Source organism: Bos indicus, chromosome 12 (assembly GCF_029378745.1).
Source record: "Bos indicus isolate NIAB-ARS_2022 breed Sahiwal x Tharparkar chromosome 12, NIAB-ARS_B.indTharparkar_mat_pri_1.0, whole genome shotgun sequence".
Taxonomy (NCBI): Eukaryota; Metazoa; Chordata; class Mammalia; order Artiodactyla; family Bovidae; genus Bos; species Bos indicus.
The window spans coordinates 37,263,458-37,288,588 of record NC_091771.1 but is presented as its reverse complement, the minus strand read 5'-3'; positions in this window follow the sequence as shown (position 1 = coordinate 37,288,588).

The following is a 25,131-nucleotide window of genomic DNA, read 5'->3' as shown; positions in this document are numbered from 1 at the left end:
AAATATGTTAAAATGCTAGAATTCTAGTATTACCTTACATCACAGGAATTTTTTCTACTCCCTTTGTCAATAGCTTTACCAGAAGAAATAGCAGATCCTGAACAACTCTCTTCTGTTTGGTAATTCTCAATTAATTATCTTCTGAATGTGTAAAGAATAAATTTTCAATCAATATCAATGACTTTCAAATATTTTTTTCTATTAAACATATAATATGCTTATTCATTTCACATATTTATCAGTTTCAGACATTTGCAGAAACAGAAATAGGGACTATATTAGCATACAGACATCAATAATATTATGTTTATCTTATATATGAAGCCTTAGTTTCTAAGCTACTACCTAAATCAACATTACAAAATGTTTCACTGATTTATATAGCCCTTGATTTCAGTAAACTAGGAAATGGTTCTCAAAAGCAGCCAGCCATTTAACAGACCTAGAAGTGCAGAAAAAACCACCGAGATTTGCCAAAAAAACAGATGCTGTGCTTGGAAGAAAAGTTCCCAACTTGGCATCAGGAGCTTACAGTACCATCCAAATGATTCCTCCACACTTTGGAAGACAATATTTTCAAACAACCTAAGCACACAAAAGCCCAGTTGAATAGCACTAAAGCTAAAATGTAATTAGTCTTTGAGGAATAGATTAAGGTATAAAAAAAAAATGTACTTTAATAACTGTGCTGTATTTTTAAGTTTAGTTTTGAAAAATACCAAATAACTTTTTACATGTGCTTTAAATGAAATTATGGTAGAAAAGTGATTCCCTAATCAGTTAACACAATTGGTTCAGAGGAACTGAGTGTGTCTTAATACCAGTCTTCAAAGTACATAAAATTACTTTTTAAACCCATTATTCTTGTAGGGTATGACAAAAACAAAATCAGAGGGGTAGCTTTTCCAGGGAATTGCTTCAGATAAGACTGAGTGTTTTATATTTTTCATTGTTTTTATTTAAAGATCTTTATTCCATATATATGTGTTAGTATACTATATTGGTGTTTTTCTTTCTGGCTTACTTCACTCTGTATAATAGACTCCAGTTTCATCCACCTTATTAGAACTGATTCAAATGTATTCTTTTTAATGGCTGAGTAATATTCCATTGTCTATATGTACCACAGCTTTCTTATCCATTCATCTGCTGATGGACATCTAGGTTGCTTCCATGTCCTGGCTATTAAAAACAGTGCTGTGATGAACATTGGGGTACACGTGTCTCTTTCAATTCTGGTTTCCTCGGTGTGTATGCCCAGCAGTGGAATTGCTGGGTCGTATGGCAGTTCTATTTCCAGTTTTTTAAGGAATCTCCACACTGTTCTCCATAGTGGCTGTACTAGTTTGCATTCCCACCAACAGTGTAAGAGGGTTCCCTTTTCTCCACACCCTCTCCAGCATTTATTGCTTGTAGATTTTTGGATTGTAGCCATTCTGACTGGCATGAAGTGGTACCTCATTGTGGTTTTGATTTGCATTTCTCTGATAATGAGTGATGTTAAGGATCTTTTCATGTGTTTGTTAGCCATCTGTATGTCTTCTTTGGAGAAATGTCTATTTAATTCTTTGGCCCACTTTTTGATTGGGTCATTTATTTTTCTGGAATTGAGCTGTAGGAGTTGCTTGTATATTTTTGAGATTAGTTGTTTGTCAGTTGCTTCATTTGCTATTATTTTCTCCCATTCTGAAGGCTATCTTTTCACTTTGCTTAATGTTTCCTTTGTTGTGCAGAAGCTCTTAATTTTAATTAGGTCCCATTTGTTTATTTTTGCTTTTATTTCCAATATTCTTGGAGGTGGGTCATAGAGGATCCTGCTATGATGTATGTCAGACAGTGTTTTGCCTATGTTCTCCTCTAAGATTTTTATAGTTTCTGGTCTTATGTTTAGATCTTTAATCCATTTTGAGTTTATTTTTGTGTATGGTGTTAGAAAGTGTTCTAGTTTCATTCTTTTACAAGTGGTTGATCAGTTTTCCCAGCACCACTTGTTAAAGAGATTGTCTTTTCTCCACTGTATATTCTTGCCTCCTTTGTCAAATATAAGGTGTCCATAGGTGCATGGGTTTATCTCTGGGCTTTCTATTTTGTTCCATTGACCTATATTTCTGTCTTTGCACCAGTACCATACTGTCTTGATGACTGTGGCCTTGTAGTAGAGCCTGAAGTCAGACAGGTTGATTCCTCCAGTTCCATTCTTCTTTCTCAAGATGGCTTTGGCTATTCGAGGTTTTTCGTATTTCCATACAAATTGTGAAATTATTTGTTCTAGCTCTGTGAAAAATAGCGTTGGTAGCTTGATAGGGATTGCATTGAATCTATAGATTGCTTTGGGTAGTAAACTCATTTTCACTATATTGATTCTTCCAATCCATGAACATGGTATATTTCTCCATCTATTGGTGTCCTCTTTGATTTCTTTCATCAGTGTTTTATAGTTTTCTATATATAGGTCTTTAGTTTCTTTAGGTAGATATATTCCTAAGTATTTTATTCTTTTTGTTGCAATGGTGAATGGAATTGTTTCCTTAATTTCTCTTTCTATTTTCTCATTATTAGTGTATAGGAATGTAAGGGATTCCTGTGTGTTGATTTTATATCCTGCAACTTTACTATATTCATTGATTAGCTCTAGTAATTTTCTGGTGGAGTCTTTAGGGTTTTCTATGTAGAGGATCATGTCATCTGCAAACAGTGAGAGTTTTACTTCTTCTTTTCCAACTTGGATTCCTTGTATTTCTTTTTCTGCTCTGATTGCTGTGGCCAAAACTTCCAAAACTATGTATGTAATTTAGAAAGATGGTAACAAAAACCCTGTATGCAAGACAGCAAAAGAGACACAGATGTATAGAACTGTGTTTTGGACTCTGGGAGAGGGAGAGGGGGGATGATTTGAGAGAATGGCATTAAAACATGTATAATGTCATATAAGAAACGAATCGCCAGTCCAGGTTCGATGCAGGATACAGGAAGCTTGAGGCTGGTGCACTGGAATGACCCAGAGGGATAGTATGGGGAGAGAGGTGGGAGGGGGGTTCAGGACGGGGAACACGTTTACACTCGTGGCAGATACATGTTGATGTATGGCAAAGCCAATACAATATTGTAAAGTAAAAAAAAAAAAAAAAAAATCTTATAAAGTTAAAAAAATAAAAGTATAAATAAACAAAAATAAATAAATAAAGATCTTTATTCCAAAAACTTGATAAAATCAGTGAAACTCAGTTGCCTGTATTTTAAAGTAAGAAACTGTAAAATACAAGAGGAATACAAAGCACAAAGGAAAATATGGGCCTGAGCAGAAACATTAAGTGAGGTTTTTATTTATTTTGAATACGAAACCAGGGAACAGTTAATATTTAAGACTAAGTTATTTTTCTTTAACTGTTACTAGTAATATTACTAGTAATATTGACGCTTAGTTTCTCATTTGTTCAATGTTGAGATCTTTGATAAATATTTTCATATTGCATATAACTTTGGAATTCCTAATTTTAAAGACATATTAATTTGGTTTTCCTAAAAATATTTACTAAATTAAGATATTCTAACAAAACTTTAGGTGAAAATTCTCTGTATTTATTTTTATAAATGCATATCAACATATTTTTGACTTGAACTTAATAAAATATGAAAAAGTGAATTGAGTCAATGTTTGAAATTTGTTGAAAATTTTGTACTATACCTTCTGTATCTCAAAAAGTGATATATATATATATATATATATATATATATATATATATATGATTTTCTAATAATAGGAAAAGTACATTCTTTCAGAATATAGTTGCCTGGCATTTGATTACAAATTAATTAATTTCCTAGTACTAAAAAAATGTGGTTTATAGCAATTTATTTTTGGAGTCTTGTGAAAATGAACATCCAAAGACTATTGAATTAACGTGTTAATTCTTAGTGTGCTTTATTTTTCTTTCTACATAATAATTATAGATAATTTTAATTTAGGGTACTTTCACTAATTGAGGTTGAGAGAGTCAATTCCTAGGTACATTGATAAGAAGTCCAGAGTTCCTGAGGAGGAGCAAGGGGTCTGGAGCCCTTGAGAAGGAGAAAGGGGTCTGGGGCTCTCTAGGAGAAAAGGACAAACATTCTGTTCTACATTGCTTTGTCTTAGTCAATATAACATTGTATGTTACTCGAGGACATGTTTCTCCTTAACAGGAACGTTCTGACTAATTCTGTCATCTTAAAATGTATATTATAGGAGTGGGTCTGGTAAGTTCTTTCTGTTGTTCATTCTAATCTTGTTAATTTAAGGTGTATATTGTGGGAGTGAGTCTGAAAAAAGTATATAAGACCTTGATAAGACTAGTTAGGGGGGCATTCTCCATCCCCCTTCTGATGTCTATGTCATAAGCTTTCTCTGTCCCTTTTCTTACTTTAATAAAACTCTGCTACACAAAAGCTCTTGAGTGATCAAGCCTGGTCCCTGGTCCAAAAGCTAAATCTTCTTTTTTGGAGCTCATGAATCTGACATTGTTCACTGTAAGCTATCAGGGTCAAGTTCCTATGGATATAGAATATCAAGGGAACAAAGATGACACGTTCCCAGGATCAAGAATTTTTGACTAATTTAAGCATGGGCGGCTGTGATGGTGCACAAGCACAGCCGAGAGAAGCTACCCCACATCCGAGGTTAGGGGCAGCGGCCCAGAGTGCCAAGCTGCGACGGTGCAGGAACGGCTGAGAGGAGCTACCCCACGTCCAAGGTCAGGGGTGGTGGTAGGTGGCCAGGAGAAGCTATCCCCTGCCCGAGGCCAGGGGTGGTGGCCAGGAGGAGCTACCCAACGCCCAAGGAGTAGTGGCTGCATCGGTGCAGGAGGACCTAGAGGAGCTACTCCACATTCAAGGTCAGGAAGGGCAGCAGTGAGAAGATACCCCTCGTCCAAGGTAAGGAGCAGTGGCTGCACTTTGCTGGCACAGCCATGAAGAGATACCCCACATCCAAGGTACGAGAAACCCATGTAAGATGGTAGATGTTGCAAGAGGGCATCAGAGGGCAGACACACTGAAACCATAATCACAAAAAACTATAGTCAATCTAATCACACTAGGACCACAGCCTTGTCTAACTGAATGAAACTAAGCCATGCCCTGTGGGGTCACCCAAGATGGACGGGTCATGGTGGAGAGATCTGACAGAATGTGGTCCACTGGAGAAGGGAATGGCAAACCACTTCAGTATTCTTGCCTTGAGAAACCCATGAACAGTATGGCAAAATGATAGGATACTGAAAGAGGAACTCCCCAGGTCGATAGGTGTCCAATGCTACTGGAGATCAGTGGAGAAATAACTCCAGAAAGAATGAAGGGATGGAGCCAAAGCAAAAAGAATACCCAGCTGTGGATGTGACTGGTGATAGAAGCAAGGTCCGATGCTATAAAGAGCAATATTGCATAGGAACATGGAATGTTAGGTCCATGAATCAAGGCAAATTGGAAATGGTCAAATAGGAGATGGCAAGAGTGAATGTTGACATTTTAGGAATCAGAGAACTAAAATGGACTGGAATGGGTGAATTTAACTCAGATGGCCATTATATCTACTACTGCGGGCAGGAATCCTAGAAGAAATGGAGCAGCCATCATTGTCAATAAAAGAGACCGAAATGCAGTACTTAGATGCAATCTCAAAAATGACAAGAGATCTCTGTTCATTTTGAAGGCAAACCATTCAATATCACAGTAATCCAAGTCTATGCCCCAACCAGTAATGCTGAAGAAGCTGAAGTTTAACAGTTCTATGAAGACCTACAAGACCTTTTAGAACTAACACCAAAAAAGATGTCCTTTTCATTATAGGGGACTGGAATGCAAAAGTAGGAAGTCAAGAAACACCTGGAGTAACAGGCAAATTTGGCCTTGGAATACAGAATGAAGCAGGGCAAAGGCTAATAGAATATTGCCAAGAGAATGCACTGGTCATAACAAACACCCTCATCCAACAACACAACAGAAGACTCTACACATGGACATCACCAGATGGTCAACACCGAAATCAGATTGATTATATTCTTTGCAGCCAAAGATGGAGAAGCCCTATACAGTCAGCAAAAACAAGACTGGGAGCTGACCATGGCTCAGATCATGAACTCCTTATTGCCAAATTCAGACTGAAATTGAAGAAAGTAGGGAAAACCACTAGACCATTCAGGTATGACCTAAATCAAACCCCTTATAATTATACAGTGGAAGTGAGAAATAGATCTAAGGGCCTAGATCTGATAGATAGAGTGCTTGATGAACTATGGATGGAGGTTCATGACATTGTACAGGAGACATGGATCAAGACCATCCACATGGAAAAGAAATGCAAAAAAGCAAAATGGCTGTCTAGGGAGGCCTTACAAATAGCTGTGAAAAAAAGAGAAGCAAAAAGCAAAGGAGAAAAGAAAAGATATAAGCATCTGAGTGCAGGCTTCCAAAGAATAGCAAGGAGAGATAAGAAAGCCTTCTTCAGTGATCAGTGCAAAGAAATAGAGGAAAACAACAGAATGGGGAAGACTAGAGATCTCTTCAAGAAAATTAGAGATACCAAGGGAACATTTCATGCAAATATGGGCTTGATAAAGGATAGAAATGGAATGGACCTAACAGAAGCAGAAGATATTAAGAAGAGATGGCAAGAATACACAGAAACTGCACAAAAAAGATCTTCATGACCCAGATAATCACGATGGTGTGATCACTGACCTAGAGCCAGACATCCTAGAATGTGAAGTCAAGTGGACCTTAGAAAGCATCACTATGAACAAAGCTAGTGGAGGTGATGGAATTCCAGTGAGCTATTTCAAATCCTGAAAGATGATGCTATGAAAGTGCTGCACTCAATATGCCAGCAAATTTGGAAAACTCAGCAGTGGCCACACGACTGGAAAAGGTCAGTTTTCATTCCAATCCCAAAGAAAGGCAATGCCAAAGAATGCTCAAACTACCGCAAAAGTGCACTCATCTCACATGCTAGTAAAGTAATGCTCAAAATTCTCCAAGCCAGGCTTCAGCAATATGTGAACCGTGAACTTCCAGATATTCAAGCTGGTTTTAGAAAAGGCAGAGGAACCAGAGATCAAATTGCCAAGATCCACTGGTTCATGGAAAAAGCAAGAGAGTTCCAGAAAAACATCTATTTCTGCTTTATTGACTATGCCAAAGCCTTTAAATTATGGATCACAATAAACTGTGGAAAATTCTGAAAGAGATGGGAATACCAGACCACCAGAACTGCCTCTTGAGAAATCTATATGAAAGTCAGTAAGCAACAGTTAGAACTGGACATGGAACAACAGACTGGTTCCAAATAGGAAAAGGAGTACGCCAAGGCTGTATATTGTCACTCTGCTTATTTAACTTATATGCAGAGTACATCATGAGAAATGCTGGGCTGGAAGAAGCAGGAGCTGGAATGAAGATTGCTGGGAGAAACATCAATAACCTCAGATATGCAGATGACACCACCCTTATGGCAGAAAGTGAAGAGGAACTAAAAAGCCTCTTGAGGAAAGTGAAAGTGGAGAGTGAAAAAGTTGGCTTAAAATTCAACATTTAGAAAACGAAGATCATGACATCTGATCCCACTGTTTCCACAGTGGCTGACTTTGTTTTTTTGAAGGCTCCAAAATCACTGCAGGTGGTGACTGCAGCCATGAAATTAAAAGATGCTTACTCCTTGGAAGAAAAGTTATGACCAACCTAGATAGCATACTGAAAAGCAGAGACATTACTTTGCCAACAAAGGTCCGTCTAGTCAAGGCTTAGATTTTTCCATTGGTCATGTATGGATGTGAAAGTTGGACGGTGAAGAAGGCTGAGCACTGAAGAACTGATGCTTTTGAACTGTGGTGTTGGAGAAGACTCTTGAGAGTCCCTTGGACTGCAAGGAGATCCAACCAGTCCATTTGAAGGAGATCAGCCCTGGGTGTTCTTTGGAAGGAATGATGCTAAAGCTGAAACTCCAGTACTTTGGCCACCTCATGCGAAGAGTTGACTCATTGGAAAAGACTCTGATGCTGGGAGGGATTGGTGGCAGAAGAAAAGGGGATGACAGAGGATGAGACGACTGGATGGCATCATCAACTCGATGGACATGAGTTTGAGTGAACTCCGGGAGTTGGTGATGGACACGGAGGCCCAGCGTGCTGCGATTCATGGGGTTGCAAAGAGTTGGACATGACTGAGCGACTGAACTGAACTGAACTGAGCCTAAAATACCCTCAGGGTATATGCCCATAGTGAGAATGCTGGGTCATGTGGCAGTTTTGTTTCCAGTTTTTTAAGGAATCCATACTGTTCTCCATATCAGTATCAAGTTACATTCCTACCAACAGTTGCAAAGGGTTCTTTTTTCTCCTTACCTTCTCCAGCCTTTATTGTTTATAGAGTGTTTTATGATGACCATTGTGGCTAATGTGAGATGATACCTCACTGTAGTTTTGATTTGGATTTCTCTAATAATGAGCAATGCTGAATATATTTTCATCTGTTTGTTGGCCATCTGTATGTTTATTTTTGAGAAAAGTCTGTTTAGGTCTTCCTCCCATGTTTTGATTATGAGCTGCTTGTATATTTTGGAGATTAATCCTTTATCAGTAGTTTCATTTGTAATTATTTCTCCCATTCTGATGGGCTGTTGTTTAATCATATTTATTATTTCCCTTGTGCAAAAGCTTTTAAGTTTAATAAAATCCCACTTGTTTACTTTTGCTCTTACTTCCATTACACTAGGAAATGGGCCAAAGAGGATCTTGCACATGTACCCTAGTGCTCATTGCAGCATTATTTACAACAGTCAGGTCATGGAAGCAATAGAGATGTCCACTGATGAATGACTGGATAAAGAAGTTGTGATATATATGTTTAGTTTTCATTTGTGTTTTTGGCTAAGCAATATATGTAGCAGAATATTGCTTAGCCAAAAACACGAATGAAAACTAAATATTATATATTAACAAATATGTTTATGGAATCCAGGCAATGATACTAATAAAACTATTTGCTGGGCAGAAATAGAGATGCAGACATAGGAAACAGACTTATAGATACAGCAGTGGGAAAGAGAAGGTGGCACAAATTGAGATAGTAGCATTGAAAAGCAATGGCACCCCACTCCAGTACTCTTGCCTGGAAAATCCCATGGATGGAGGAGCCTGGTGGGCTGCAGTCCATGGGGTCGCTAAGAGTCGGACACGACTGAGCGACTTCACTTTCACTTTTCACTTTCATGCATTGAAGAAGGAAATGGCAACCCACTCCAGTGTTCTTGCCTGGAGAATCCCGGGGATGGGGGAGTCTGGTAGGCTGCCATCTATGGGGTCACACAGAGTCGGACACGACTGAAGTGACTTAGCAGTAGCAGCATTGAAATATATACATTGCCTTGAAGAAAATAGATAGCTATAGGGAAAATGCTGTATAACACAAGGAGCACAACCAGGTACTCTGTGACAATGTAGAGGGTTGAGACGTGGTGTGGGGAGGGAGAGAGTTACAAAAGGGGGAGGAGAATTGTATACTTTTGGCTGATTCATATTGTTATATGGCAGAAACCAACACAACATTGTAAAGCAATTATCTTCCAATTAAAAAAGGATTTTTAAAAATCCTCAATCTATGATAATTATGTTGCCACTGTCTCAGAGAATGAGATGGTGGAATGGCATCACTGACTCAGTGAACATGAGTTTGGGCAACCTCTGAGAGATGGTGAAAGACAGGGAGGCCTGGGGTACTGCAGTCCATGGAGTCAGACACAATTGAGTGACTGAACAACAATAATAAGTGATATTTATATCCATATTACAAAGCAAAAATTTATAGGGAATGTCTGAGTGTAATAAATATCACAGTGTATTGACTATTATGTATATTAGTATCAATTATAAATTTTACTAGTATGTGGGCTTCCCAGGTGGTTCAGTGGATAATGAATCCACCTGCAATGCAGGAGATGCAGGCAGACATGGGTTTAATTTCTGGGTTGGGACGATCCCCTGAAGGAGAGCATGGTGACCCATTCCAGTATTCTTGCCTGGGGAATACCTGAGCATTTAAATTTTGATATGTATTATGGAGTTACTCACTGAAAGATTTTCATCAGTTATACCAGTCTGATTATAGAGACACAACTGAGCAACTAAGAACAGCCCACAACACATGATAAGTGTTATTATGCTATATGAGTTATTTCTTACTATGCTTTCTAAAAACAATCCTGAAAATCAATGCTCTAATATGTATATAATCCTGTATATGATAAATTATCATTAAGCAAATAATTACTGCTACCAAGAACAATGAGGGAGCTTCCCTGGTAGCTTGGACAGTAAAGTGTCTGCCTACAGTGCAGGAGACCTGGGTTCAATCCCTGGGTCGGGAAGATCCCCTTGGAGAAGGAAATGGCAACCCACTCCAGTATTCATGCCTGGAAAATCCCATGGACCGAGGAGTCTGGTGGACTACAGTTCATGGGGTCGCAAGAGTCCAACACGACTGAGTGACTTCTCTTCTTCACTTCACTTCACCAAGAACAGTTATAAAAGCTTGACAAAGTACAAAAATATGTTTGGAGAAATTTAAAAGCTGCTCAGGAAATTCCATAGTCAAGATGAGCCTAAGGACAAAAGATGACTGTACAGGACTCTGTGGGAGAGGGAGAGGGTGGGAAGATTTGGGGGAATGGCATTGAAACATGTATAATATCATATATGAAATGAATCACCAGTCCAGGTTCAATGCATGATACTGGATGCTTGGCGCTGGTGCACTGGGACGACCCAGAGGGATGGTATGGGGAGGGAGGAGGGAAGGGGGTTCAGGATGGGGAATACGTGTATACGTGTGGTGGATTCATGTTGAGGTATGGCAAAACCAATACAATATTGTAAAGTAATTAACCTTCAATTAAAATAAATAAATTTATATTAAAAAAAATTTAGGGTGTGAATAATAGGTGAAAATGATCTGTAACTGTAAAACTTCTAAAAGCAAACTTAGGGGAAATGCTCACTGACATTGTTCTTGGCAATGATCTTCTCTTTTTTATATAACAACAAAAGCACAAGCAAGAAAGGCAAATGAAAATAGTGGGATTGCATCAAGCTAACAATCTTTTGTACATCAAAAGAAGCAATAAAAACATTTAAAGATAACCTGGAGAGTGGGAGAAAACATTTGCAAGCCATTTATCTTATAAGACTAATATCCAAAACATACAAAGAATTCATACAACTAAATAACAAAAAAGAACAGCCAATTAAAACAGAGTAACTTAATAGACATTTTTCTAAAATGACATCCAAATGGCAAACAAGTACATGGAAAAATACTCAAAATCGCTAATTGACAGGGAAATACATTCAAAGCCATGAGATATCACCTCATACTTATAAGAGTGACTATTATTATAAAGACAAGAGATAACAAATGTCGGGAAAGAGAGTAGATAGTTGATGGTAGATAGTTGCTGTTAAGAGGATAGATAATAAATGTTCTGACCATAAAAAAACAAATTGTAATTATCTGATGTTAAGAATGTGTCATCTAAACTAATCATAGTGCAATATATAAATGTATGATATCAACATGCTGTACACTTTACACTTACATAATGTCAATTATATCTCAATAAACTGGAAAAACAATAGGAGAAATTTGAACATTAGGTATATGGGGAAATATGTACTATGTTATCAATTTTTTTCTAAAATTTAAACAATTGTAAATTTGAAAATTCATTAAAAAGTAAGCTGGGAGAATTTAAAAACAGATTTTTTAAAAAGAAAAAGTAAGTTGTTGAGGCAACTGGTGTTCAAAAAAGAAAAAACAACAACTACAGAGAGTAGTGAACTGACGGACATGAACAAACAACATTCTTCTGTGAGTTGTGTGTGTGTGTGTATTTTTTTTTTTTCCTTAGTACATTTGTTGATTGTGTGTAAAGGGCAAAAATATGAAGAATTAAGTGAAGTGTCAGAGACCAATCCTTGCAGAGAAACAAGGTAAACTTTTGGGAGCTGCACAAAGCTAAAATGATAAGAAGATGATAGATGGATAGACAGACAGTGAGATGACAAATAGAAGGATAGATAGAGAGACAGAAGTAGATAGGTAATATGAGTATCAAAGTCTTTGGTGAGAAATGAGTGAGAAAAGGGGCCAGAATAAATCAACAGTGCCTATTTTCCTCTCTATACATCTTCCATATTCTTTTTTTTTTTTTTTTTTTTTTTGTGTGTGTGTTTTTTTTTGTTTTTTTTTTTTTTAAATCTTCCAATTTTATTTTATTTTTAAACTTTACATAATTGTATTAGTTTTGCCAAATATCAAAATGAATCCGCCACAGGTATACATGTGTTCCCCATCCCGAACCCTCCTCCCTCCTCCCTCCCCATACCATCCCTCTGGGTCGTCCCAGTGCACCAGCCCCAAGCATCCAGCATCATGCATCGAACCTGGACTGGCAACTCGTTTCCTACATGATATTTTACATGTTTCATTGCCATTCTCCCAAATCTTCCCACCCTCTCCCTCTCCCACAGAGTCCATAAGACATCTTCCATATTCTTTTTAGCACAGAAGGCAGAAAATCTAAGCTCAAAGGTTCTGCTTGTTTTTCACATGCTGAGAAGACCAGATAAAACTTCTGACCAGGCTCTCATTTACAAATATAAACAAGAGCTGAATGCTGGGAGAAATGGCAAACTGATATCACAACTGTCAAAATACTAATTAGCACAGACTCTAATTGAATCAAGGTGATTGTCTGCCCTTCAACTACATAGGTGGAAAAAAGAAAGAATCCTTTATGGAGGATTAGGAAATCAGTCTTCTAAGATTTTGAGTTTTACATAGTTAAAAAAATTACTAAAAATATGAAGAGATACAATTAAATGCTTGAAAATCAAGCACTTAGCTAGCATCAGGAGGAATTTAAAGAATAAATTAAGATGATCAATAAAATAAGAATAAAAGATAAAGATAATAAATTCAAAAAGTGAGGATTTCTATAATAGAATAATCTATAAAAAGCATGAAATGGATATTCTAAGACTAAAATATACAAAAGCTGAATGTGATAACCCAATTTTGGGTTTAACGGCAGCTTATACATTGAAAAAAAGAGAAATAGCTAATCTAAATACATTTTTATACAAAATATGTAGACTAAAGGAAATAAAAGAAAATTTAAAATAGAGAAAAGGGTATAAGGGGTGTGTATGTAATTTGAATCCTTAAAGGAGAAGTGAGAAATGACACAGAAGTAGTGTTTCAGAAGATGTTTATAATAGCCAGGACATGGAAGCAACCTAGATGCCCATCAGCAGATGAATGGATAAGAAAGCTGTGGTACATATACACAATGGAGTATTACTCAGCAATTAAAAGAATACATTTGAATCAGTTCTAATGAGGTGGATGAGACTGGAGCCTATTATACAGAGTGAAATAAGCCAGAAGGAAAAATACCAATACAGTATACTAACGCATATATATGGAATTTAGAAAGATGGTAACAATAACCCTGTGAACGAGACAGCAAAAGAGACAGTGATGTATAGAACAGTCTTATGGACTCTGTGGGAGAGGTAGAGGGTGGGAAGATTTGGGAGAATGGCATTGAAACATGTAAAATATCATGCATGAAACAAGATGCCAGTCCAGATTCGATGCACGATACTGGACGCTTGGGGCTAGTGCACTGGGACGACCCAGAGGGATGGTATGGGGAGGGAGGAGGGAGGATGGTTCAGGATGGGGAACACATGTATACCTGTGGTGGATTCATTTTGAAATTTGGCAAAACTAATACAATTATGTAAAGTTTAAAAATTAAATAAAATTTTAAAAAAAAAGAAGAAGATGATTGCTGAGAATTTTCCATGATGAAAGATATCAACATGTAGACTTAAGAAGCCTTGCAATTCCACATAACACAAGTAATAAAATTTAAAAATAAAGAATGAAGAAAGGAAGGAAGGAATTGAGGGAGAGAAGGAGGGAAGAAAGAAATGCTGCACTTTGACATAGTAAAGCTGATATAGTAAAGCTGCTAAAAGCAAAAAGTCTAAAAGCAATCAGGAAGAAAGCATACATTATCTTCAAATGAATAATAATAAGACTTGAAACCAACATTTCAAATGATCTAGGAAATCTAGAAGATAATATAATGACTTATTTAAAGAACTACTTAAAGATAGGAAATGAAAACTTATACCATAGAATTCTCTACCCAATAAAAAGTTACAAAACTAAAGTTAATATTAAAAATATTTTCAAAATAAAGTAAAACTGATATATTTATCAAATATATTAGTAATAATTAAAATATACATTTTTTTTTCAGGCAAAAGGAAAAGAGAACCCTTTCCTTTGTGATTCCAGATGGAGTCAAAGAAACACAAGAAGATAGACGAGCAACGGAAATGTGAACAGAGATTTTATAGTCTTGTTTTTCTACATCCCACTTTTATTGCATTTACTTGACTAATTGTCTATCTGGCCCACAGAATTATAGTTTCTACCTACATAGGAGCTGTCCATGTTCTACTTCTGCTACCAGTAATGTATGCAAATATTTGGCAGCCTTTTCTTATAATTTATATATTAATGTTCCTTTATCACACTTTCCCTGATTTAGCTCCATGGTATGGCAAACACAATTAAAGCTAAACAAATACCTGTGCTTTCCTCTATTTGTTAGACTTTCTTGGAGTGGAATATGACTAGCATAGGAATGAGCATATGACTAGCATTGGTTAATCATCCAAGAACCTAATGATACATTCCAACTTCTCATCAGAGGCCATTAATACTTTATTTGCCCCTGCTATGTCTCTTTCATGACTGAAAACTTGAATGGCATTGGTTCCAGATGGTATAGATTCAAGACAGATGAGGGATATAAAACTCATCTAAGAGCTGGCTTGATGGAGAAATACATTTTTAGTATGTTAAACCACTATAATTTTGAGTTTGTTAATAATAACAGCATTCTCTAACTTAAACAGATAGGTATGTATGTATGACCTCTGTTTATCTCTGGTTCTATTTGTCTCTGAAAATTAACTTCAAAGGTACAAATCATGGTACATGGAACACCTTCTGAATATAAGACAAAGTTTTCCTCACACCAGCAGAATGTATTGTTCCCATATTCTGTAAATTTGAAGTAAGAATAGCTATTTACAAACTGAAGAATTATTAGCAATCGTCCCAGGATTATAATACATAGGTCTGTTCTTACGGTTTATTGTATGTTAGCACATTTTTTAATTTCAATCCTTTTATGTTATGATAAACTGAAAAAAATTCTGTTTACATATGTTGAAAGTCCATACTGCAACAGGACAAATGCTATTTATCTATAAGGTGATGACATTTAATACTATTGTTAATTATACAAATAATTATGCAATTTATATTTTAAAAAGTACAAATACATGCTATATTTAAACTCCACTTGGTACTTTAAGAGGTATGGCTATAAAGTAATGGCATTGATTTTACATATTGTTATGGAAACACAGTTATTAATTATGCTTATTAATTGCCTATCTATAAGTTATATGCTGCTGCTGCTGCTAAGTTGCTTCAGTCGTGTCTGACTCTATGCGACCCCATAGACGGCAGCCCACCAGGCTCCCCCATCCCTGGGATTCTCCAGGCAAGAACACTGGAGCGGGTTGCCATTTCCTTCTCCAATGCATGAAAGTGAAAAGTGAAAGTGAAGTCGCTCAGTCATGTCTGACTCTTAGCGACCCCATGTACTGTAGCCTACCAGGCTCCTCCATCCATGGGATTTTCCAGGCAAGAGTAATGGAGTGGGGTGCCATTGCCTTCTCCGTATAAGTTATATAGTCACACATAAATAAAGATATGTCAATTTTGTTACTTAATAATTAATATTTAAATTATTTGTGGATATTCATTAATTTATTAATAATTAAATTTATTAATCAATAAAATATAAAACTTTATGCACTGCAGGGCATAATTAAACTTATTGAAGTGATAGAAGTTTTAAGAAGTATAAAAAGAATTAACTATATAGAGTACTATAATTGTTGAATCCTGCAACAACAAATAGTCCCATAGCTGTCTATTATTTAATAAAAGAACAGTGAGTAAATGGTGATAAAACAGTATCACTGTAAAATGTCATGTCATACAGCATGCATATGTCATACAGCATAGTAAGGTCATCATTGCTAAACACTTTAAAGAATATTGTCATTATTGCTATATAGTTTAAAGAACATTGATTTGGAATTCTTTACTTTCCCAATGATATGCTAATTATTTTGTGGATGCTAAACACAAAAGGAAAAAATATAGTCTCCATCATTTAGAAAAAGTTGAGTACAAGATACAGAAAAATACTATAGCTTTTATTTTATTTCAAAATAATGCAGATTTTTAAAAAATAAAATCCATGTTGTGTATAAGTAAGGGCTTCTCTCCCCTTATATTCTATCCCAGGGTCCAGAAACAAGCAGTGTTGATAGTGCAGCACCCTTTTCAGATATTTAGCCATGGGTTTGAAATAAACATGAACAAAGGTAATTAGAAGAGACTACACTGAATACTGTACATTATCCTCCCACTTGAAATATATCATGATCATTAGTTTTCTTTTTTGGAATATACAAAACCTTGTGTTTGATAAATATTTCAGATTACTCCCTAGTCTAGGATTATTATGATCAAAAATTCCTCAGCTGACAGATATTTAAAACCTATGTTTTATCCCTATTACAAATATTCCCTGAGAGCTCAGCTGGTAAAGAATCTGCCTGCAATGCAGGAGACCCTGGTTCTATTCCTGGATCAGGAAGATCTCCACTGGAGAAGGGATAAGCTACCCACACTGGTATTCTTGGGCTTCCCTTATGGCTCATCTGGTAAAGAATCAGCCTGCAATGTGGGAGACCTGGGTTTGATCACTATGTTGGGAAGATCCCCTGGAGAAGGGAATGGCTACCCACTCCAGTATTCTGGCCTGGAGAATTCCACGGACTGTACAGTCCACAGGACCGCAAAGAGTCGGGCAAGACCAAGAAACTTTCACTTCACAAATATTGCAGTTTGTATATGGTTATATTTATTTCCTTGCCTTCCTGTGTATTTCCGAAGGGTATTCATAAGGTTAAATGATGCACATCATAAGTTTTTGTTACATACTGACGAAAGTCCTTCCAAATATTTTGACTATATATGGGTCCTTTCCAAGATCTTACAGGACTCCTTTGACCTATCCAAGGACCAATTTCTAGTATAACCTAGTCCCACAGTATATTACTTGCCTGTGTTATCCTTAATGGTGCTCTATCGTATAGGGAAGTCTTCATCAGTTTGTTTATTTAAAGAAAAATATTTGCCTATAAAACTTTATAATAAACTTAACAGAAACTATAAAAACCTTCTCAATGGTATACCAGTTCAAGAACTACTTATTACCTTGTCAAATTGAAAATTCCCTTTTGGAAATTCCTAACTTAAACACAACTCTGGAAAATGGCACATAGGGACATCTAAGACAGACAGGTCATGGTGGAGAGTGCTGACAAAGTGTTTGCCATTTTGTCAGAAGCGAGAAGGGAATGGCAAACCACTTCAGTATTCTTGCTTTGACAACCCCATCAATGGTATGAAAAGGCAAAAAAAATTATAACACCAGAAGATGAGCCCCCCAGTCCATAGATGTCTAATATGCTACTGGGGCAGAGGGGAGATATAGCTCCAGAAAGAATGAAGAGACTGGTCCAAAGTGGAAATGACATCCAGCTGTGGATGTGTATGATGGTAAAAAGAAAGTGCTGTAAAGAACACTATTGCATAGGATCCTGAAATGTCAGGTCCATGAATCAAGGTAAACTGGATGTGGTCAAGCAGCAGATGGCAAGAGTAAACATTGATATCTTAGAAATCAGTGAACTAAAATGGATGAGAATGGGCTAATTTATTTCAGATGACCATTATATCTACTGCTGTGGGTAAGAATCTTTTAGAAAAAATGGAGTATACCTCATAACCAACAAAAAAAGTCCAAAATACAATACTTGGGTGCAAACTCAAAAAAGAAAGAATGAACACAGTTCCTTTCCAAGGCAAACCCATTCAACATAACAGTAATCCAAGTCTATGCCCCAACCACTAATGCTGAAGAAGTTGAAATTGAACAGTTCTATGAAGACTTCTAAGACTTTCTAGAACTAACACCAAAAAAAGATGTCCTTTTTATCATAGGGGATAGAAATGCGAAAGTAGAAAGTTAGATAACGGGAGTAACAGGCAAGTTGGGCCTTGGAGTACCAACAAGAGAATACATGGTCGTAGCAAACACACACTTCCAACAACACAAGTGACGGTTCTACACATGGACATCACCAGATGGTCAACACCTAAATCAGATTGATTATATTTTTGGCAGCCAAAGATGGAAAAGCTCTATACAGTTAGCAGAAAAAAGACATGGAAGTGACTGTGGCTCAGATCATGAACTCTTAATTGTAAAATTCAGACTTAAACTGAAGAAAGTAGGGAAAACCACTAGGCCTCTCAGACATGACCTAAATAAAATCCTTTATGATTATACAGTGGAAGTGACAAATTACAGGGATTAGATCTAATAGGCAGAGTGCCTGAAGAACTACAGACAGAGGTTCTTAATTTTGTACAGGATGTGGTGACCAAAAACACCCTAAAGAAAAAGAAATGCAAGAAGGTTAAATGGTTGTCTGGGGATATCTTGTAAATAGCTGAGAAAAGAAGAGAAAGGAGAAAACATACCCAAATGAATGCAGAGTTCCAGACAATAGCAAGGTGATATAAAAAGGCTTTCTCATCTGAACACTGCGAAGAAATAAAAGGAAACAATAGAATGTGAAAGACTAGAGATCTCTTTGAGAACATTGGAGATATCAAGGGCACATTTCATGCAAAGATGGGCACAATAAAAGACAGAAATGACAAGGACCTAACAGAAGAAGAAAATACTAAGAAGAGCTGGCAAGAATACACAAAGAAATTGTACAAAGATCTTAATGATACTTTTAACCATGATGGGTGTGATCAGTCATTTAGAGCCAAACACCTTGGAGTGTGAAATTAAGTGGACCTTAGGAAGCATTACAATAATCAAAGCTAGTGGAGCTGATGGAATTCCAGCTGAGTTCTTTCAAATTCTAAAAGATAATTTTGGTAAAGGGCTACACTCAATATGCCAGCTAATTTGGAAAACTCAGCAAGGGCCACGGGACTGGAAAAAGTCAGTTTTCATTCCAATCCAAAAGAAAGGCAATGCAAAAGAATGTTAAAACTATAGCACAATTGTGCTTATTTCACATGCTAGAAAGGTAATGCTCAAAAATCCTTCTAGATAGGCTCTGCAGTACAAGAACCAAGAACTCTCAGATGTACAAGCTGGATTTAGAAAAGGTAGAGGAATTAGAAATCAAATTGCCAGCAATCGTTGAATCATACAGAAAGCAAGGTAATTCCAAATAGCACATCTACTTTGGTTTCATTGACTACACTAAAGCCTTTGATTGTGTGGACCACGAAAATAGCCTCTTGATGAGGATGAAAGAGGAGGGTGAAAAAGCTGGTCTAAAATTAAACATTCAAAAAGTTAACATCCTGACACCCAGTCCCATCACTTCATGGGAAATAGATGGGGGGAAAATGGAAACAGTGGCATATTTTATTTACTTGGGCTCCAAAAATCAGTGAGGACAGTGACAGCAGCCATGAAATTAAAAGACACTTGCTCCTTGGAAGAAAAGTTATGACAAAACTAGACAGCAAATTAAAAAGTAGAGACATCACTTTGCCAACAATAGTCCATATACTCAAAGCTGTGTTTTTTCTAGTCATCATGTTTGAATGTGAGAGTTGGAACATAAAGAAAGCTGAGCACCCAAGAATTGATGCTTTCAAACTATGGTGCTAGAAAGACTTGAGAGTCCCTGGGACTGCAAGGAGATCAAACCAGTCAATCGTAAAGGAAATCAGTCTTGAATATTCATTGGAAGGACTGATGCTGAAGCTGAAACTCCAGTACTTTGGCCCCCTGATGCAAAGAACTGACTTATTTGAAAAGACCCTGATGCTAGGAAGGATTGAAGGTGGGAGGATAAGGGGAGAACAGAGGATGAGATGGCTGGATGGCATCACCAACTCGATGGACATGAGTTTGAGTATGTTGGACACGACTGAGAAACTGGACTGAACTGAATGAACTCTGCATGTACGTTTAATAAGCAGGGTGACAATATACAGCCTTGAAGTACTCCTTTCCCAATTTGGAACCAGTCTGTTGTTCCACGTCCAGTTCTAACTGTTGCTTCTTGACCTGCATACAGATTTCTCAGGAGGCAGGTAAGGTTGTCGGGTATTCCCATCTCTTAAAGAATTTTCCACAGTTTGTTGTGATCCACAAAGTCAAAGGCTTTGCCATAGGCAATAAAAAAGAAATAGATGTTTTTCTGGAACTCTCCTGCTTTTGCAATGATCCAGCAGATGTTGGCAATTTGATCTCTGGTTCCTCTGCCTTTTCTAAATCCAACTTGAACATCTGGAAGTTCACGGTTCACATACTGTTGAAGCCTGGCTTGAAAATTTTGAGCATTACTTTCCTAGCATGTGAGATGAGTACAATTGAGTGGTAGTTTAAACATTCTTTGGCATCGCCCTTCTTTGGGATTAGAATGAAAACTGACCTTTTCCAGTCCTGTGGCCACTGCTGAGTTTTCCAAATTTGCTTTCCAAATTTCCAAACACTTTCACAGCATCATCTTTTAGCATTTGAAATAGCTCAACTGGAATTCCATCACCTCCCCTAGTCTTGTTCATAATGATGCTTTCTAAAGGCCACTTGACTTCACATTCCAGGATGTCTGGCTCTAGGTGAGTGATCACACCATCATGATTATCTGGGTCATGAAGATCTTTTTTTGTATAGTTCCTCTGTGTATTCTTGCCACCTCTTCTTAATATCTTCTGTTTCTGTTGGGTCCATACTATTTCTGTCCTTTACTGTGTCCATCTTTGCATGAAATGTTCCCTTGGTATCTTCAATTTTCTTGAAGAGATCTCTAGTCATTCCCATTCTTTTGTTTTCCTCTATTCTTTGCACTGCTTACTGAGGAAGACTTTCTCTTCTCTCCTTGCTATTCTTTGGAACTCTGCATTCAAATGGGTATATCTTTCCTTTTCTCCTTTGCCTTTAGTGTCTCCTCTTTTCTCAGGTATTTGTAAGGCCTCCTCAGACAACCTTTTGTCTATTTGCATTTCTTTTTCTTGGGGATGGTCTTGATCACTGACTCCTGTACAATGTCACGAACCTCCATCCATAGTTATTCAAGTGCTCTGTGTATATATCAGATCTGATTTTTGAATCTGTTTGTCACTTCCGCTCTATCATCATAAGGGATTTGATTTAGGTATCAGGTGTGATTAAAATAAGGACTGGCTGCACCAAGATCTAGAATTCTGGTTTCAAACATCTAAATAAATGATTAAAAATCTGGAAATATATTTGGGGAATAAGGACAAAATAATATACTATAAAGTGTGCAAAATATAGAGACCCTGATGGTGGAAGAGACTGAAGGCAAGAGGAGAAGGGAGCAACAGAAAATGAGATAAATGACTCAATGGACACAAATTTTGTGTAAATGCTCATTTCATTAGCACATATTAAATGTTTTTATACCTAGTTCAGATGGGTTAAGAGTGGCTTGTGAAGCAACTGGCAGCAAATGGTGATACTGAAACTATCCAGGGAGAGCAAGGGAGAGAGACTGTGTAACAGTTGCTGTTATAGATTCACTGTATGGAAAAATATTTTCCAGAATTATGAATTAATTATCAGCCTACATTTCTTTTTCAAATTTGTGAACCCTATAATGAAGGACTGCAATGCATTTTCCATAGCTTTTGTTTCTTTAAAATTGTTGCTTTCTAAAGTTCTTTTGTTCTCACATTTCTTGGAGAACCCAACTACTGATCAGTAGAGTTTCACCCAAGAAATAGTAATATTTGAACATTTCTGAATTTTTTCCATATTGCTTTGTTCCTTGTTATATTTATACCTTTAATTTTGAAGGATTGCTGGTGCTTGTATCACTGCAAACAATCAGTACCCAGTAATTGTGTAACACATAATGATACTTACTGTAAAACAAAGCCTGAGTTTTTATCAACTGTAAACCCCTGGAGCTAGGTGTCTCCCTCCTAATCTATTCATCTATACCATGGCCTTTTCTCTTCACACTCAGCAGATTCATAAGGTTATTTGCCTTTAGCAATTTTACTTGCTTACAGTATGAAATGATGAAGGTTGATAAAAGGAGAGATTATATTTAAAAAAAGTAATAAAGAAAGAACAGGGAAGCAAAGCTAAAAGAAACAGCTGCTCTAATTTATTTCTCTGTGAGGGTCTCAGGGCTCCTCAAGTGTTTTCCTGTTTTGGCTCTTCAAATCCAGCCTAAGCTAAAACCAAGACATATGATAGATGTTGTTACACATACACACAGTTCCCAAAGGCCCCAGTAGGGTAAAGGACAAAAGGAAGCAAAACGAAAAGAAGATAAAACTGGAGAGCTGAGTCTGATCGCTGGGCTGGGAAGATCCCCTGGAGGAGGAAATGACAACCCAATCCAGTGTTCTTGCCTGGAGAATTCCATAGACAGAGGAGCCTGGCAGGCTACAGTCCAAGGGGTCACAAAGAGTCGGACATGACTGAGCAACTTTCACTGACTTACTCAGTGTTTAGTGAAGGGCAGGGAAGTCTGGTGTGCTGCTGTGTATGAGGTCACAAAGTGTTTGACATGACTGAGTGACTGAACAACAAAGACAAGTTTAAGATGGTGAGTAGGCCACTGAATATATGATTCTGAAATTCAGTAGGAAATTTATTTAAAGCCATTGCTTTCTTGTATTTCACAGGCAGTGGCATTAGATACAGAATATAAGCAAGCATAGCCCAAGAGATAACCATTATTTATAGAGATCAGGAAGACACATAAAAAAAAAAAAGAGAGAGAGAAGATCCATTTAGGAGGATGAGAAAAAGCACCATGTTTCAAAAAAAATTTTTTTTATATTTGTTTATTAATTAAACAAAAACTACAATGAAAAATGGCATCATGAAAAATTACTTAGCACAATAAAGGAAAACAACAATAATAAAAATTTTCACTCTTGGTTATATCTTAGACATCTTGGTTACATATTCCAAACATTTAATTGTTTAAACTGGCAACAGAATGTAGATATGATTTCTAAAGCTTTTCAACATCAGACTCCAACAACATTGGAGTTACAAGAGTATGATCCAAACATTTCCTTTTTCATATTTAAACATTAAGAAAGAAGAACACAATGACTAAAAACAAGATATGATTGTAAATTAGATAGTGTCAAGGAAAAAGTTTGACATTTGAAAATATATCAAGGATAACTGAAGTATGATGATACATGGAATGTAAAATAGTAGGCATTTACATAACTTAAAATACATTGCCTATTCCAAGAAGATATGAATTGACTGATTTTCCAAATAACAAGGTACTTTAAAAAATTCCCCCCAATTTTTTCTTTGTAAGAAAATTGAGCAAAAAATGAATGTATAAAATATACTAACTCGTTCTACTTGGAGAATGAAGTGGCAATCCATTCCAGTATTCTTGCTGGGCTCCAGTCAATGGGGTGGCTAAAAGGTTGGACACCATTTCACAACTAAACAGCAACAACAGCAAACTCATTTTAAGGTATTCCTCAAATAAGAATTTTTAAAATAAGTAGTCTCCATCAAAGTTCCAGGTTGCAAGATTCACACTTAATCTGTAAGTTTTAAATAATAATGATAACAAAATACATATGTAATTATTTTTATTCTAACTACCTTCTGGCTATTGACAGCCTGAAAAATATGCTGGGAAAAAATAATTCTGAAAAGTTTTATAAAGAGCTGTTATTGAAAGGGCTGCTTCTGGAACAGCTTAATCTGCCATCACTCAAAAATCAAAATTTTCTGAATCATTTCCAATTGTCTTAGGCTCAAATACTTGAGCTCCTCCCAGGCTGAGCCAGAGCAGGGAGAGGGGTAATCATCCCCATGTGTTTCTGCAGTTCAAGACAATGCTCTCCTAAAAATATCATCCTCCTTAAATGGAATAAGGGGTAGCAGAGAAAGGGATTTAGGATTTGATTGATGGATAGTCAAAAAATTCCAAATGTCTTCTGCAATCATTCAGATAGAAGAGAGACGCATATACATAATTTAATATCAATCATGGAGGGCTAAGTTATAATTTAGCAACAATAATAGCAAAAAATAAAACAAAGTCCTATTTCTCATGTATAATTTTTCCAGTCGTTTTACTGTAAGGATCTAGGCTTTTGGAGTGCTCATCATGTGGAATATTATCAATCACTATGGAAGACATTATGCTTAATATAAAAGACTGATAATAGTAAGAATATAAATTATATTTTATTTTGAAAATGATTAAAACAAAAATATTTTAAATCTTTTTTCCCTTCAAACCAATGCCTTGGAAGAGTAAATTCAGAATATTAAATTTCAATTTTTTCAAAGGAAATAAAGATTGTAGTGATAATTTTATCTTTCTATTTTGTTATTTTATAAAGACAGTGTTTTAAGTTAAAGATTGTGAAATTCAGGTAAAAAATAGAAAATCTCTAGCGAATTAAAAAAATTAATGGCCATATTTCTTATGGTGTCATCTATAGATCACCTGTCTCAATAAACTTTTACCATTTAAAATTGCATATTAATGGGCCCTGAAGATGGTGACTGAACTATTGAAATTAAAAGATGTTTGCTCCTTGGAAGGAAAGCTGTGACAAACCTAGACAGTGTATTAAAAAGCAAAGACATTATTTTGCCAACAAAGTTCCATATAGTCAAAGTTATGTTTATTTCAGTAGCCATGTACGAATGTGAGAGTTTGACCATAAAGAATTCTGAGCATCGAATTCCAATGCCTTGGAATTGTGATGCTGGAGAAGGCTTGAGAGTCTCTTGGACTGAAAAGAGATCAAACCAATCTTAGAGGAAATAAGCCCTGAATATTCATTGGAAGGACT